Source organism: Pleurodeles waltl, chromosome 9 (assembly GCF_031143425.1).
Source record: "Pleurodeles waltl isolate 20211129_DDA chromosome 9, aPleWal1.hap1.20221129, whole genome shotgun sequence".
NCBI lineage: Eukaryota > Metazoa > Chordata > Amphibia > Caudata > Salamandridae > Pleurodeles > Pleurodeles waltl.
Window position 1 is genome coordinate 624,143,735 of NC_090448.1, and position 19,008 is coordinate 624,162,742.

The following is a 19,008-nucleotide window of genomic DNA, read 5'->3' on the forward strand; positions in this document are numbered from 1 at the left end:
CACTTGTGTGGGTAGGCTTAGCGCCCGCGACAGGAAACGCCCCAAAGTGCAACGTGGACACAGCCAAATTTTGGAAGGAAAACAGAGGTGTTTTTTGCAAAGTGCCTACCTGTAGATTTTGGCCTGTAGCTCAGCCGCCACCTAGGGAAACCTACCAAACCTGTGCATTTCTGAAAACTAGAGCCCTAGGGGAATCCAAGATGGGGTGACTTGTGTGGCTCGGACCAGGTTCTATTACCCAGAATCCTTTGCAAACCTCAAAAATTTGTAAAAAAAAACATATGTTCCTCACATTTCTGTGGCAGAAAGTTCTGGAATCTGAGAGGAGCCACAAATTTCCTTCCACCCAGCGTTCCCCCACGTCTCCCGATAAAAATGATACCTCACTTGTGTGGGTTGGCCTAGCGCCCGCAACAGGAAATGCCCCAAAGCGCAACGTGGACACAGCCAAATTTTTGAAGGAAAACAGAGGTGTTTTTTGCAAAGTGCCTACCTGTAGATTTTGGCCTGTAGCTCAGCCGCCACCTAGGGAAACCTACCAAACCTGTGCATTTCGGTAAACTAGAGACCTAGGGGAATCCAAGATGGGGTGACTTGTGTGGCTCGGACCAGGTTCTGTTACCCAGAATCCTTTGCAAACCTCAGAATTTGGCTAAAAAAACACATGTTCCTCACATTTCTGTGGCAGAACGTTCTGGAATCTGAGAGGACCCACAAATTTCCGTCCACCCAGCGTTCCCCCAGGTCTCCCGATAAAAATGATACCTCACTTGTGTGGGTAGGCCTAGCGCCCGCGACAGGAAACGCCCCAAAGCGCAACGTGGACACATCCAAATTTTTGAAGGAAAACAGAGGTGTTTTTTGCAAAGTGCCTACCTGTAGATTTTGGCTTGTAGCTCAGCTGCCACCTAGGGAAACCTACCAAACCTGTGCATTTCTGAAAACTAGAGACCTAGGGTAATCCAAGATGGGGTGACTTGTGTGGCTCGGACCAGGTTCTGTTACCCAGAACCCTTTGCAAACCTCAAAATTTGGCTAAAAAAACACATGTTCCTCACATTTCTGTGGCAGAAAGTTCTGGAATCTGAGAGGAGCCACAAATTTCCTTCCACCCAGCGTTCCCCACGTCTCCCGATAAAAATGATACCTCACTTGTGTGGGTAGGCCTAGCGCCCGCGACAGGAAACGCCCCAAAGCGCAACGTGGACATATCCAAATTTTTCAAGGAAAACAGAGGTGTTTTTTTGCAAAGTGCCTACCTGTAGATTTTGGCTTGTAGCTCAGCTGCCACCTAGGGAAACCTACCAAACCTGTGCATTTCTGAAAACTAGAGACCTAGGGGAATCCAAGATGGGGTGACTTGTGTGGCTCGGACCAGGTTCTGTTACCCAGAATCCTTTGCAAACCTCAAAATTTGGCTTAAAAAACACTTGTTCCTCACATTTCTGTGGCAGAAAGTTCTGGAATCTGAGAGGAGCCACAAATTTCCTTCCACCCAGCGTTCCCCCACGTCTCCCGATAAAACTGATACCTCACTTGTGTGGGTAGGCCTAGCGCCCGCGACAGGAAACGCACCAAAGCGCAACGTGGACACATCCAAATTTTTGAAGGAAAACAGAGGTGTTTTTTGCAAAGTGCCTACCTGTAGATTTTGGCTTGTAGCTCAGCCGCCACCTAGGGAAACCTACCAAACCTGTGCATTTCTCAAAACTAGAGACCTAGGGGAATCCAAGATGGGGTGACTTGTGTGGCTCGGACCAGGTTCTCTTACGCAGAATCCTTTGCAAACCTCAAAATTTGGCTAAAAAAACACTTGTTCCTCACATTTCTGTGGCAGAAAGTTCTGGAATCTGAGAGGAGCCACAAATTTCCTTTCACCCAGCGTTCCCCCACGTCTCCCGATAAAAATGATACCTCACTTGTGTGGGTAGGCCTAGCGCCCGCGACAGGAAACGCCCCAAAGCGCAACTTGGACACATCCAAATTTTTGAAGGAAAACAGAGGTGTTTTTTGCAAAGTGCCTACCTGTAGATTTTGGCTTGTAGCTCAGCCGCCACCTAGGGAAACCTACCAAACCTGTGCATTTCTGAAAACTAGAGACCTAGGGAAATCCAAGATGGGGTGACTTGTGTGGCTTGGACCAGGTTCTGTTACCCAGAATCCTTTGCAAACCTCAAAATTTGGCTAACAAAACACATGTTCCTCACATTTCTGTGGAAGAAAGTTCTGGAATCTGAGAGGAGCCACCAATTTCCTTCCACCCAGCGTTCCCCCACGTCTCCCGATAAAAATGATACCTCACTTGTGTGGGTAGGCCTAGCGCCCGCGACAGGAAACGCCCCAAAGCGCAACGTGGACACATCCAAATTTTTGAAGGAAAACAGAGGTGTATTTTTGCAAAGTGCCTACCTGTAGATTTTGGCTTGTAGCTCAGCCGCCACCTAGGGAAACCTACCAAACCTGTGCATTTCTGAAAACTAGAGACCTAGGGGAATCCAAGATGGGGTGACTTGTGTGGCTCGGACCAGGTTCTGTTACCCAGAATCCTTTGCAAACCTTAAAATTTGGCTAAAAAAACACATGTTCCTCACATTTCTGTGGCAGAAAGTTCTGGAATCTGAGAGGAGCCACAAATGTCCTTCCACGTCTCCCGATAAAAATGATACCTCACTTGTGTGGGTAGGCCTAGCGCCCGCGACAGGAGACACCCCAAAACGCAACGTGGACACATCTAATTTTTTAATTGAAAACATTGCCTAACTGTAGATTTTGGCCTCTAGCTCAGCCGGCACCTAGGGAAACCTACCAAACCTGTGCATTTTTTAAAACTAGAGACCTAGGGGAATCCAAGATGGGGTGACTTGCGGGGCTCTGACCAGGTTCTGTTACCCAGAATCCTTTGCAAACCTCAAATTCTGTCTAAAAAAACACATTATCCACACATTTCGGTGACAGAAAGTTCTGGAATCTGAGTGGAGCCACAAATTTCCTTCCACCCAGCGTTCCCCCAAGTCTCCCGATAAAAATGATACCTCACTTGTGTGGGTGGGCCAGGTGCCTGCAACAGAATAAGGCCCAAAACTTGTAGAGATAGAGGGGATAGCACAGCAAGTTTATAAGGACATATTCTTTTATACATCTTTAGACTGACTCTGCTTTGGGGACCCACATAAGTGAGGTGTCATTTTACTTGGGAGACTGAGGGGAACACTGGGGAGTAGGAATTTTGTGCTGGAGTGGTGATCCTACGAAGAAAAGTAAGGAAAATATGCTTTTTTAAGCACATTTTGAGGTTTACAGAGGAGTCTGGGTAAGAAAATGTTGGGGGATCCACGCAAGCCACACCTCCCTGGACTCCTTGGGGTGTCTAGTTTTAAAAAATGTCTGGGTTTGGTAGGTTTCCCTAGATGAAGGCCGCACACAGGACCAAAAACATAGGTGCCCTCTCCCCCCCAAACACAGGTAGTTTTGTAATATATCGTTTTGATGTGCCCACATACGTCCGTGATGTGCCAAACACAAAAATTTTGAAAAGAAACACACTTAGGTTATGTGAAAAAGATCCCTCACCCACCAACCAAGTTGGTGGCATGCTTCATCATCGGGGTCCCACCTGAGGCACCTAGTGTGTCACAGGTGTGCTGCGACGCCTGATTACAGCGGAGCAGGTTTTGTCATTTTTACCACCCATACTGGTTGGATTTGGCACGAGGGTGAGTGATGGTTTTGTGGATCAAATTTTACTAACAAGAGCTTTCACAAAAATGAAATGCACTGTTAGTAACTGAAAGGCAAAAAACTGAACCAATGACTCACAGCTCGTGAGCTGTAAAGCCGCGACAAGGCACCAACCACTTTACAGTCCATTCACACAACTTTCATACATGACACACACAAGGCCATTCACACCGCCTGCCACGGGCCCAGCACATTACAACACTCACATCGACAGACAGCGCCACTCAAGGGCCCATCACTTACATACGCCCACATGCCTGATACAACAATCACACCAGCTGATGGGAGTGTGTGGACTGGTGTTTGGCTGGCAGTGTGTTGCAGTAGCCAATAGCAAGTCAATATGTACACTCTCAGCCAAGCCCCACTCCACACACAATGGCATCATTTTTTTTAATTTTTTTTTTAAACAGAGGAACCCCTAACTAAGTAGAAAGAAGTACAAAACTACAAACACAAAAGCTCTAACTAAGAACATGACAGCAATGCTAACCATGAAACTAAACACATGAAAATACAAAACAGACATGAGTTTACACTCATGGTTGTTCCCATAAATTCTTCTGGGTGTGGTAATTCTTAAAACAAGCACCGACACACAGCCCAGGCTTTGAAGGACAATCTGGGCAGTACATTTGAGTCATTTGAGTCATTTCTTACAATCTAGCCACATCCTCCACCACTGCTTCTCTAGGAACTCTGGCCTGTTCCACCACAATAAGGCTCTCTATCACTGACTCCTGAAATTTCACAAATGTCATCTTTGACTCTGGAGACCTATCCCTAAACACAATAAAAGCATTGAAGGTTGCTAAGTGGAAGAGGTGAAGTGCTAACTTCTTATACCAAACGTAAGACTTACGAATAGCAGTATAAGGTTCCAACCTCTGGTCAACTCTATCTACACCTCCCATGTGCTTATTATAATCTAAAATGCACACAGGTTTGCGCACTTCCGCAACCTGGCCCCAAACAGTCACAGGGGAAGTACTCTCATCATGGATGGTACTTAGCATGTAGACATCCCTCTTGTCTGAAAATTTCTAAGCTAGCAGCTCCTCGTTCCGCAAGGCACAGCACTGTCCTCTCTCAAGTTTTTTACAGACAAGCTCCCTTGGATAGCCTTTCCGGTTAGAACGGATTGTGCCACAAGCAACTGTGTCCACTCTAAACAATTCCTTGAACAATTGCACACCAGTGTAGAAGTTATCTACATACAAATGGTGACCTTTGTTGAACAGTCGTCTACCAAGATCCCACACAATTTTCTCAGTAACTCCAAAAGTGGGAGGACAACCAAGGGGGTCAATATTAGAATCCCTACCAGTGTACACACGGAAACTATACACATATCCTGTCCTACTTTCAGACAGCATATACAATTTAATTCCATATCGTGCCCTTTTGTTAGGAATGTACTGCCTAAAAATCAAACGACCCTTGAGGAGGACCAAAGACTCGTCCACACTTATCTCTTTGCCTGGAATAAAGACCTCCGAAAACCAATCTACAAAATGATCAAGGACAGGCCTAATCTTAAAAAGACGGTCAGAATCTGGGTGATCTCGTGGCTAGGCTAATGCATTGTCAACAAAATGCAGCATCCTAAGAAGAAGCAAATACCGATTACGACTCATGGTCGCTGGAAATATAGCTGTTGCCATCAAGGGACTAGTAGACCAATAAGAAGCCAGTGACGGCTTCCTTATCAACCCCATCAAAAAAGTCAAACCCAAAAACTTTTTTAACTCCTCCAAATTTGTGGGAATCCACTGGGCAGCTCTAGAGTGTGGCCTAAGTCTTGCAGCGTTGTCCCTCAAATGCTGCTCCGCATACAAATTAGTCTGCTCAACAATCTCTTCCAAAAACTTATCATCCATGAATAACTCAAAGAAATTGATAGGCATAAAGTTCTCTGTATTGGCGTTACACCCAGGGAGACCAGTAAAGGCAGGCAATTCTGGCTGCTCCATGTTTGGGGCAACCCAGACATCAGGTCTTATAACGGGAAACCTTTCAGCCCCAGGTTGCTGCACTATTGGCACATCAATGTCCTCATCTAAAACAGGCCCTTCATCTGCACTGAGTGTGGCTTCATCATCAGAAGATTCCCCTCCAACAGAAACATCACTGCCAGAATCTCTGACTTCCTCCTCTGCCTCAGATGCAGAGTCCGTCTCACAGTCATGATCAGACTGTGACTCAAAAAGCATACCAACCACCTGCTGAGCGGTCATCCTGCGGCTAGCCATGATCTCTCCTGCTAAAATTAACTGGACAAATTCACCACCAACAACCAGCACTGTGTAAGACAAGTAACAAAGTGTAGCTCTGTTAGTAAGAGTTATAAACTCAAAAACTATACCGCTCACTTGTCTGAAAAAGCTTGATTCACCAGCAACTACACAGCAATCACCAATGATATCCCACTAAAAATAAAGAAAGAAAGGCAAATTAGAAATAAGACAAAACAAATACCATTGTGCACAAACCTAAGGACAATTTCACACACAATCCTGCATTTAGTACACCCCCTACAAACATGTCATTCAGGCATGGCAACAATACTCCTTTGGAGTAAATTGTTTTTACTTACCTAAAACATGCAACTTTGCAAACTGCAGGTCAACCACCGCCAAAACCGCAAGGAGCCACAGCAAATAAAGCAAAAGCTTTGAACTAGAACAAAAAGGAGGAAAACATTTTTTATCACAAATGCAAAGACTTCTTCAGTTGACAAACACCCCACCATCAAACATTTAGAAATTGGTGCCTAAGTGGATTCTGCCATAGGGGCAGATGGGCCTACTACAAAAATAGGCCTGTCTGCCCCAAGGAAGCCAGAAAATACCTTTATTAGTGTGTCCCCATGGAGAGCGACCCTTGCCAAAGGGGACAGCCCTCAAAAAAAAAAAGAAAAAAAAAAAAACACACACACTATCCCTGGTGTCTACATGGCTTCTGCCCCCCTTGGGGGCAGGTGGGCCTAAAAAAATAGGCCCATCTGCCCCCAGGGGGTGTAGAAATGGCCAACAGGTCAATGCCCCCCTTGGGGGGGCGCCCCGTGACCAAGGGGACGCCCCCCCACAAAAATAAACAAATTAAAAAAAATCCCTGGCGTTCTAGTGGTTTCTGCCCCCCTTGGGGGCAGACCAGCCTAAAAATAATAGGCTGATCTGTCTCCAAGGGGTGCAGAAATGGCCTGGGTACATGTGCCCCCAAAGTGGGGGGGCGACCCTTGCCCAAGGCCCCCCCCATCCACTAACACACACACACACACACTATCCCTGGTGTCTACGTGGCTTCTGCCCCCCTTGGGGGCAGGTGGGCCTAAGAAAATAGGCCCATCTGCCCCCAGGAGGTGTAGAAATGGCCAACAGGTCAATGCCCCCCTTGGGGGGGGGCGCCCCGTGACCAAGGGGACACCCCCCCACAAAAATAAACAAATAAAAAAAAACCCTGGCGTTCTAGTGGTTTCTGCCCCCCTTGGGGGCAGACCAGCCTAAAAATAATAGGCTGATCTGTCTCCAAGGGGTGCAGAAAGGGACTGGGTACATGTGCCCCCAAAGTGGGGGGGCGACCCTTGCCCAAGGCCCCCCCATCCACTAACACACACACACACACACACACACACACACACACACACTATCCCTGGTGTCTAAGTGGCTTCTGCCCCCCTTGGGGGCAGGTGGGCCTAACAAAATAGGCCCATCTGCCCCCAGGGGGTGTAGAAATGGCCAACAGGTCAATGCCCCCCTTGGGGGGGCGCCCAGTGACCAAGGGGACGCCCCCCACAAAAATAAACAAATTTTAAAAAATCCCTGCCGTTCTAGTGGTTTCTGCCCCCCTTGGGGGCAGACCAGCCTAAAAATAATAGGCTGATCTGTCTCCAAGGGGTGCAGAAATGGCCTGGGTACATGTGCCCCCAAAGTGGGGGGCGACCCTTGCCCAAGGCCCCCCCCATCCACTAACATACACACACACTATCCCTGGTGTCTAAGTGGCTTCTGCCCCCCTTGGGGGCAGGTGGGCTTAACAAAATAGGCCCATCTGCCCCCAAGGGGTGTAGAAATGGCCAACAGGTCAATGCCCCCCTTGGGGGGGCGCCCCGTGACCAAGGGGACGCCCCCCCCACAAAAATAAACAAATAAAAAAATAATAGGCTGATCTGTCTCCAAGGGGTGCATGTGCCCCCAAAGTGGGGGGCGACCCTTGCCCAAGGCCCCCCCCATCCACTAACACAGACACACACACACTATCCCTGGTGTCTAAGTGGCTTCTGCCCCCCTTGGGGGCAGGTGGGCCTACAAAAATAGGCCCATCTGTCCCCAGGGGGGGCAGAAATGGCCAACAGGTCAATGCCCACCTTGGGGGGGCGCCCCGTGCCCAAGGGGACGCCCCCCCACAAAAATAAACACATTAAAAAAAATCCCTGGCGTTCTAGTGGTTTCTGCCCCTAAAAATAATAGGCTGATCTGCCCTCAAGGGGGGCAGAAATGGCCCTAAAATGCATGCCCCCCAAAGGGGAGCGACCCTTGCCCAAGGGGGCGCCCCCCCATCCACTACACACACAATCCCTGGTGCCTAAGTGGCTTCTGCCCCCCTTGGGAGCTGATGGACCTAAAAAAAATAGGCCGATCTGCCCCCAAGGGGGGCAGAAAAGGCCAACAGTTCTCTGCCCCCTTGGGGGGGGGCGCCCCTTGCCCAAGGGTGCACCCCCTCACACATAAATGCACATAAAAATATAAATCCCTGGTGATCTAGTGTTTTCTGCCCCCCTTGGGGGAAGATCTGGCTAAAAAGTAGCCAATCTGCCCCCAAGGGGGGCAGAAATGGCCTAAGTAATTGCCCCCTAAAGTGGAGCGACCCTTGCCCAAGGGGCCGCTCCCCGCAAGCCAAAATCGCCAAATAAATTTAAAAAAAAACAATCCCTGGTGTCTAGTGGGCATTCCTGCTGCCCGATCGCAGTGCCTTTCCTTTCCCCCGGTGCCTCTTTAGCCCAAACCCCCCACCCACCGGGAAGAGGAATTCACCTCTTCACTCCACGCCGCACAGGAAGCAAATGGGGGGGTCGGGGGTGGAAGGGGAAGGGCTTCCCCTTCCATCCATGACTTTGGGGGGTGGGGGGAAGCACACAGAGGGAGCGAGAGCGCTCCCTCTGGGCTGTGTGCCGAGGACATAGTGGTTACGTCCTCGGCACAGCAGCACTGTGCCGCAGGACGTAACCACTACGTCCGCGGCACAGAAGGGGTTAAAAGAGGCCAGTCTGCTTGAAACACAGAGAGTCTACAGTAAAACAGACACAGGTAGCTGAAATAAACACTTTTGAACAAATAATGCTATTTACCCAGAAAAATCTCAGGGCTCATTACGTAGGTATTTTTGCAATCCTTGAACACTGGGCTGTATCAGGACACAGGGAAGATGCTGCGGCTCATAAAATGGAGGTGGCTGTCTTGGGCTTCCGTTCACAAACTTAAGGGGCCGGAGCTCAGGTGCAACAGGGACTCAGAGAGACCAATCAGCGAAGTCCAGTCCCTGTGGGCAGGGGGAAAGGCTCTATTCAGAATCTCATTGGATAGAGACAGGCTGAATCCACACTTCCAAGCTAGCAGAGTCTACTTTCCAAGTAAGAGAGATATTGTTTACAAAACAAACACTGGAATACTGCTGGGCGTGCACTCTGTAATTGGGATTTTTTAAGTGCAAAAAACAAGGGGGCAGACAGTTTTTAAACACAAAATAAATCACAGAAACAGATTAAAACAGTCTCCTAAAAACACATTCTGCAAGATGTATGTAGCCTTTTTACTTAGAAGAAAAAACGGGGCGTATGTGCCACAAACTAGCAAGGCAATTCACACAGTCACAGGAAAAAATTATTTAAACAAAAATACCACTTTAAAAGAGGCCAGTCTGCTTGAAACACAGAGAGTCTACAGTAAAACAGACACAGGTAGCTGAAATAAACACTTTTGAACAAATAATGCTATTTACCCAGAAAAATCTCAGGGCTCCTTACCTAGGTATTTTTGCAATCCTTGAACACTGGGCTGTATCAGGACACAGGGAAGATGCTGAGGCTCATAAAATGGAGGTGGCTGTCTTGGGCTTCCCTCCACAAACTTAAGGGGCCAGAGCAGGTGTGGAGGGCAGGGCTCAGGTGCAACAGGGACTCACAGAGCCAATCAGCTACGTCCAGTCCCTGTGGGCAGGGGGAAAGGCAGCAGCTGCTCTATTCAGAATCTCCTTGGAAACAGACAGGCTGAATCCACCCTTCCAAGCTAGCACAGTCTACTTTCCAGGTAAGGGAGAGATTGTTTAAAAAACAAACACTGGAATACTGCTGGGCACGCACTCTGAAATCGGGCTTTGTTAAAGGCAGAAAACAGGGGGGCAGACAGTTTTTAAACACAATTTAAAACACAGAAACAGATTAAAACAGACTCCTAAAAACACACACTGCAAGATGTATATAGCCTTTTTACTTAGAAGAAAAAAGGGGGGGGGGGAGTTATGTGCCACAAACTAGCAATGCAATTCACACAGTCACAGGAAAAAATAATTTAAACAAAAACACCACTTTAAAATAGGCCAGTCTGCCTGAAACACAGAGAGTCTACAGTAAAACAGACACAGGTAACTGAAATAAACACTTTTGAACAAATAATGCTATTTACCCAGAAAAATCTCAGGGCTCCTTACCTAGGTATTCTTGCAATCCTTGAACACTGGGCTGAATCAGGACACAGGGAAGATGCTGAGGCTCACAAAATGGAGGTGGCTATCTTGGGCTTAGCTCCACCAACTTAAGGGGCCAGAGCAGGTGTTGGAGGCGGGGCTCAGGTGCAACAGGGACTCAGAGAACCAATCAGCTAAATCCAGTCCCTGTGGGCAGGGGAAAGGCAGCTGCTGCTCTATTCAGAATATCCTTGGATATAGACAGGCTGAATCCAAACTTCCAAGCTAGCAGAGTCTACCTTCCAGGTAAGAGAGAGATTGTTAAAAAATGAACACTGGAATACTGCTGGGCACACACTCTGAAATCTGGCTTTTTTTAAGGTAAAAGACAGGGGGGCAGACAGTTTTTAAACACAATATAAATCATATAAACAGAATAAAACAGTCTCCTAAAAGCACTCTGCAAGATTTATGTAGCCTTTTTACATAGAAGAAAAGGGGGGGTTATGTGCCACAAACTAGCAAGGCAATTCACACGGTCAAGGCAAAAAAGAATTTGAACAAAGCACCACTTTAAAAGAGACCAGGCTACCTGAAACACAGAGAGGCCACAGTGAAACAGAAACAGGTAGCTGAAAGAATCACTTTTGAACAAATAATACTATTTACCCAGAAAAATCTCAGGGCTCCTTACCTAGGTCTTTTTGCAATCCTTGAACACTGGGCTGTATCAGGACACAGGGAAATGCTGAGGCTCACAAAATGGAGGTTGCTGTCTTTGGCTTCCCTCCACAAACTTAAGGGGAAAGAGCAGGTGTGGGGGGGCAGGGCTCAGGTGCAAAAGGGACTCAGAGAGCCAATCAGCTAAGTCCAGTCCCTGTGGGCAGGGGGAAAGGCAGCTGCTGCTCTATTCAGAATCTCCTAGGATACAAACAGGCTGAATCCACACTTCCAAGCTAGCAGGGTCTACTTTCCAGGTAAGGGAGAGATTGTTTCAAAAACAAACAATGGAATACTGCTGGGCGCGCACTCTGAAATCGGAGAATTTTAAAGGCAAACATCAGGGGGGCAGACAGTTTTTAAACACAATTTAAATCACAGAAACAGATTAAAACAGTCTCCTAAAAACACACTCTGCAAGATGTATATAGCCTTTTTACTTATAAGAAAAAGGGGGGGGGGAGTTATGTGCCACAAACCAGCAATGCAATTCACACAGTCACAGCAAAAATGAATAAAAAAATAAAAAAAACACTTTAAAAGAGACCTGGCTACCTGAAACACAGAGAGGCCACAGTAAACCAGACACAGGTAGCTGAAATAAACACTTTTGAACAAATACTACTATTTACCCAGAAAAATCTCAGGGCTCCTTACCTAGGTCATTTTACAATCCTTGAACACTAGACTGTATCATGACACAGGGAAGATGCTGAGGCTCACAAAATAGAGGTGGCTGTCTTGGGCTTCCTTCCACAAACTTAAGGGGCCAGAGCAGGTGTTGGGGGTGGGGCTCAGGTGCAACAAGGACTCAGAGAGCCAATCAGCTCAGTCCCCTCCCTGTGGGCAGGGGGAAAGGCAGCTACTGCTCTATTCAGAATCTCCTTGGATACAGACAGGCTGAATCCAGACTTCCAAGCTAGCAGAGTCTACCTTCCAGGTAAGTGAGAGATTGTTTAAAAACAAACACTGGAATACTGCTGGGGGCGCACTCTTAAATCGTGCTTTTTTAAAGGCAAAAAACAGGGGGTCAAACAGTTTTTAAACACAATTTAAATCACAGAAACCGAATAAAACAGTCTCTTAAAAACACACTCTGCAAGATTTATGTAGCCTTTTTACATAGAAGAAAAGGGGGGGTTATGTGCCACAAATTAGTAAGGCAATTCACACAGTCACGACATAAATAAATTTGAAAAAAACACCACTTTAAAAGAGACCAGGCTACCTGAAACACAGAGATTCCATAGTAAAACAGACACAGGTAGCTGAAATAAACACTTTTGAACAAATAATACTATTTACCCAGAAAATCCCAGGGCTCCTTACCTAGGTCTTTTTGGAATCCTTGAACACTAGGCTGTATCAGGACACAGGGAAGATGTTGAGGCTCACAAAATGGAGGTTGCTGTCTTGGGCTTCCCTCCACAAACTTAAGGGGCCAAACTATGTGTGGGGGTGGGGGCGGGCCTCAGGTGCAACAGGGACTCAGAGAGCCAATAAGCTTAGTCCAGTCTCTGTGGGCAGGGGGAAAGGCAGCTGCTGCCCTATTCAGAATCTCATTGGATACAGACAGGCTGAATCCACACTTCAAGCTAGCAGAGTCTACTTTCCAGGTAAGTGAGAGATTGTTTAAAAAACAGACACTGGAATACTGCTGGGCGCGCATTCTGAAATCAGGTTTTTGTTAAAGGCAAAAAACAGGGGGGCAGACAGTTTTTAAACACAATATAAATCACAGAAACAGATTAAAACAGTCTCCTAAAAACACACTGTGCAAGATGTATGTAGCCTTTTTACTTAGAAGAAAGGGGGGGAGGGGGGTTATGTGCCAAAAACTAGCAAGGCAATTCACACAGTCACAGCAAAAACACATTTAAAAAAAAAACACCACTTTAAAAGAGGCCAGGTTGCCTGAAACACAGAGAGTCCACAGTAAAACAGACACAGGTAGCTGAAATAAACACTTTTGAAAAAAAAATACTATTTACCCAGAAAAATCTCAGGGCTCCTTACCTAGGACTTTTTGCAATCCTTGAACACTAGGCTGTATCAGGACACAGGGAAGATGCTGAGGCTCACAAAATGGAGGTGGCTGTCTTGGGCTTCCCTTCACAAACTTAAGGGGCCAGAGCAGGTGTTGGAGGCGGGGCTGAGGTGCAACAGGGACTACGAAAGCCAATCAGCTAATTCCAGTCCCTGTGGGCAGGGGGAAAGGCAGCTGCTGCTCCATTCAGAATCTCCTTGAATACAGACAGGCTGAATTCACACTTCCAAAATAGCAGAGTCTACTTTCCGGGTAAGGGAGAGATTGTTTAAAAAACAAACACTGAAATACTGCTGGGCGCGCACTCTGAAATTGGGCTTTTTTTAAAGCAAAAAACAGGGGGCAGACAGTTTTTAAACACAATTTAAATCACAGAAATAGATTAAAACTGTCTCCTAAAAACACACACTGCAAGATGTATGTAGCCTTTTTTACTTTGAAGAAAAAAGGGGGGGGGAGTTATGTGCCACAAACTAGCAAGGCAATTCACACAGTCACGGCAAAAACAAATTAAAAAAAACTCCACTTTAAAAGAGGCCAGCCTGCCTGCAACACAGAGACTCCACAGTAAAACAGAAACAGGTAGCTGAAATAAACACTTTTGAACAAATAATACTATTCACCAAGAAAAATCTCAGGGCTCCTTACCTAGGTCTTTTTGCAATCCTTGAACACTGGGCTGTATCAGGACACAGGGAAGATGCTGAGGCTCACAAAATGGAGGTGGCTGTCTTGGGCTTCCCCCCACAAACTTAAGGGGCCAAACTAGGTGTGGGGGTGGGGTGGGCCTCAGGTGCAACAGGGGCTCAGAGAGCCAATCAACTTAGTCCAGTCATTGTGGGCAGAGGGAAAGGCAGCTGCTGCTCTATTCAAGAATCGCCTTGGATACAGACAGTCTGAATCCACACTTCCAAGTTAGCAGAGTCTACTTTTCAGGTAAGGGAGAGATTATTTAAAAAACAAACACTGGAATACTGCTGGGCGGCGCACTCTGAAATCGGGGATTTTAAAAGGCAAAGATCAAGGGAGCAGACAGTTTTTAAACACAATTTAATTCACAAAAACAGATTAAAAAAGTCTCCTAAAAAAACACTGTGCAAGATGTATGTAGCCTTTTTACTTAGAAGAAAAAAGGGGGTGGGGTTAGGTGCCAAAAAGTAGCAGGGCAATTCACACATTCACGGCAAAAACAAATTTAAAGAAAACACCATTTTAAAAGAGACCAGACTGCCTGAAACACAGGGAGACCACAGTAAAATAGACACATGTAGCTGAAATAAACCCTTTTGAACAAATATTACTATTCACCAAGAAAAATCTCAGGGCTCCTTACCTAGGTCTTTTTGCAATCCTTGAACACTGGGCTGTATCAGGACACAGGGAAGATGCTGAGGCTCACAAAATGGAGGTGGCTGTCTTGGGCTTCCCCCCACAAACTCAAGGGGCAAAACCAGGTGTGGGGGTGGGGCAGGCCTCAGGTGCAACAGGGGCTCAGAGAGCCAATCAACTTAGTCCAGTCATTGTGGTCAGAGGGAAAGGCAGCTGCTGCTCTATTCAGAATCTCCTTGGATGCAGACAGTCTGAATCCACACTTCCAAGTTAGCAGGGTCTACTTTTCAGGTAAGGGAGAGATTATTTAAAAAACAAACACTGGAATACTGCTGGGCATGCACTCTGAAATCGGACTTTGTTAAAGGCAGAAAACAGGGGGGCAGACAGTTTTTAAACACAATTTAAATCACAGAAACAGATTAAACAGTCTACTAAAAACACACTCTGCAAGATGTACGTAGCCTTTTTACTTAGAAGAAAAAAGGGGGGGGTTATGTGCCACAAATTAGAGAAGCAATTCACACAGTAATGGCAAAAACAAATGTAAAAAAAACACCTCTTTAAATGAGGCCAGGCTGTCTGAAACCAGAGAGTCCACAGTAAAACAGACACATGTAGCTGAAATAAACACTTTTGAACAAATAGTACTATTTCCCAGAAATATCTCAGGCCTCCTTACCTAGGTCTTTTTGTAATCCTTGAACACTGGGCTGTATCAGGACGCAGGGAAGATGCTGAAGCTCACAAAATGGAGGTGGCTGTCTTGGGCTTCCCTCCACAAACTTAAGGGGCCAGAGCAGGTATGGGGGTGCGGGGATCAGGTGCAACAGGGACTCAGAGAGCCAATCAGCTAAGTCCAGTCTCTATGGGCAGGGGGAAAGGCAGCTGCTGCTCTATTCAGAATCTCCTAAGATACAGACAGGCTGAATCAACACTTCCAAGCTAGCAGGGTCTACTTTCCAGGTAAGGGAGCGATTGTTTAAAAAACAAACACTGGAATACTGCTGGGCACCACTCTGAAATTGGGCTTTTTTAAAGGCAAAAAACAGGGGGCAGACAGTTTTTAAAGACAATTTAAATCACAGAAACAGATTGAAAAAGTCTCCTAAAAACACACACTGCAAGATGTGTGTAGCCTTTTTACTTGGAGGAAAAGGGAGGGGGGTATGTGCCACAAACTAGCAAGGCAATTCACACAGTCAAGGCAAAAACGATTTTTTTTTTAAATCACCACTTTAAAAGATGCCAGACTGCCTGAAACACAGAGAGTCCACAGTAAAACATAAACAGGTAGCTGAAATAAACACTTTTGAACAAATAATACTATTCACCCAGAAAATCTCAGGGCTCCTTACCTAAGTCTTTTTGCAATCCTTGTACACTGGGCTGTATTAGGACACAGGGAAGATGCTGTGGCTCACAAAATGGAGGTGGCTGTCTTGGGCTTCCCTCCACAAACTTAAGGGGCCAGAGCAGGTGTTGGGGCCGGGGCTCAGGTACAACAGGGTCTCAGAGAGCCAATCAGCTAAGTCCAGTCCCCGTTTGCAGGGGAAAAGGCAGCTGCTGCTCCATTCAGAATCTCCTTGAATACAGACAGGCTGAATCCAAACTTCCAAAATAGCAGAGTCTACTTTCCGGGTAAGGGAGAGATTGTTTAAAAAACAAACACTGAAATACTGCTGGGCACGCACTCTGAAATTGGGCTTTTTTAAAAGCAAAAAACAGGGGGCAGACAGTTTTTAAACACTATTTAAATCACAGAAATAGATTAAAACAGTCTCCTAAAAACACACACTGCAAGATGTATGTAGCCTTTTTACTTTGAAGAAAAAAGGGGGGGAGTTCTGTGCCACAAACTAGCAAGGCAATTCACACAGTCTCCGCAAAAACGAATAAAAAAAAACACCACTTTAAAAGAGGCCTGGCTGCCTGAAACACAGAGACTCCACAGTAAAACAGAAACAGGTAGCTGAAATAAACACTTTTGAACAAATAATACTATTCACCAAGAAAAATCTCAGGGCTCCTTGCCTAGGTCTTTTTGCAATCCTTGAACACTGGGCTGTATCAGGACACAGGGAAGATGCTGAGGCTCACAAAATGGAGGTGGCTGTCTTGGGCTTCCCCCCACAAACTTAAGGGGCCAAACTAGGTGTGGGGGTGGGGCGGGCCTCAGGTGCAACAGGGGCTCAGAGAGCCAATCAACTTAGTCCAGTCATTGTGGGCAGAGGGAAAGGCAGCTGCTGCTCTATTCAGAATCGCCTTGGATACAGACAGTCTGAATCCACACTTCCAAGTTAGCAGAGTCTACTTTTCAGGTAAGGGAGAGATTATTTAAAAAACAAACACTGGAATACTGCTGGGCGCGCACTCTGAAATCGGGGATTTTTAAAGGCAAAGATCAAGGGAGCAGACAGTTTTTAAACACAATTTAATTCACAAAAACAGATTAAAAAAGTCTCCTAAAAACACACTGTGCAAGATGTATGTAGCCTTTTTACTTAGAAGAAAAAAGGGGGTGGGGTTAGGTGCCGCAAAGTAGCAGGGCAATTCACACATTCACGGCAAAAACAAATTTAAAGAAAACACCATTTTAAAAGAGAACAGACTGCCTGAAACACAGGGAGACCACAATAAAATAGACACTGGTAGCTGAAATAAACCCCTTTGAACAAATATTACTATTCACCAAGACAAATCTCAGGGCTCCTTACCTAGGTCTTTTTGCAATCCTTGAACACTGGGCTGTATCAGGACACAGGGAAGATGCTGAGGCTCGCAAAATGGAGGTGGCTGTCTTGGGCTTCCCCCCACAAACTTAAGGGGCCAAACCAGGTGTGGGGGTGGGGCGGGCCTCAGGTGCAACAGGGGCTCAGAGAGCCAATCAACTTAGTCCAGTCATTGTGGTCAGTGGGAAAGGCAGCTGCTGCTCTATTCAGAATCTCCTTGGATACAGACAGTCTGAATCCACACTTCCAAGTTAGCAGAGTCTACTTTTCAGGTAAGGGAGAGATTATTTAAAAAACAAACACTGGAATACTGCTGGGCGTGCACTCTGAAATCGGGCTTTGTTAAAGGCAGAAAACAGGGGGGCAGACAGTTTTTAAACACAATTTAAATCACAGAAACAGATTAAACAGTCTCCTAAAAACACACCCTGCAAGATGTGTGTAGCCTTTTTACTTGGAGGAAAAGGGAGGGGGGTATGTGCCACAAACTAGCAAGGCAATTCACACAGTCAAGGCAAAAACTATTTTGTTTTTAAAATCACCACTTTAAAAGATGCCAGACTGCCTGAAACACAGAGAGTCCACAGTAAAACATAAACAGGTAGCTGAAATAAACACTTTTGAACAAATAATACTATTCACCCAGAAAATCTCAGGGCTCCTTACCTAAGTCTTTTTGCAATCCTTGTACACTGGGCTGTATTAGGACACAGGGAAGATGCTGCGGCTCTCAAAATGGAGGTGGCTGTCTTGGGCTTCCCTCCACAGACTTAAGGGGCCAGAGCAGGTGTTGGGGCCGGGGCTCAGGTACACAGGGACTCAGAGAGCCAATCAGCTAAGTCCAGTCCCTGTTGGCAGGGGGAAAGGCAGCTGCTGCTTTATTCAGAATCTCATTGGATACAGACAGGCTGAATCCACACTTCTAAGCTAGCAGAGTCTAATTTCCAGGTAAGGGAAAGATTGTTTAAAAAACAAACACTGAAATACTGCTGGGCGCGCACTCTGAAATTGGGCTTTTTTTAAAGGAAAAAACAGGGGGCAGACAGTTTTTAAACACAATTTAAATCACAGAAATAGATTAAAAGAGTCTCCTAAAAACACACACTGCAAGATGTATGTAGCCTTTTTACTTTGAAGAAAAAAGGAGGGGGGGGAGTTCTGTGCCACAAACCAGCGAAGCAATTCACACAGTAATGGCAAAAACAAATGTAAAAAAAACACCACTTTAAATGAGGCCAGGCTGTCTGAAACACAGAGAGTCCACAGTAAAACAGACACATGTAGCTGAAATAAACACTTTTGAACAAATAGTACTATTTCCCAGAAATATCTCAGGCCTCCTTACCTAGGTCTTTTTGTAATCCTTGAACACTAGGCTGTATCAGGACGCAGGGAAGATGCTGAAGCTCACAAAATGGAGGTGGCTGTCTTGGGCTTCACTCCACAAACTTAAGGGGCCAGAGCAGTTGTGGGGGGACGGGGCTCAGGTGCAACAGGGACTCAGAGAGCCAATCAGCTAAGTCCAGTCTCTGTGGGCAGGGGGAGAGACAGCTGCTGCTCTGTTCAGAATCTCCTTGGACACAGACAGGCTGAATCCACCCTTCCAAGCTAGCAGAGTCTACTTTCCAGGTAAGGGAGAGAATTTTTAAAAAACAAACACTGGAATACTGCTGGGCGCGCACTCTGAAATTGGGGATTTTTAAAGGCAAAGATCAAGGGAGCAGACAGTTTTTAAACACAATTTAATTCACAAAAACAGAT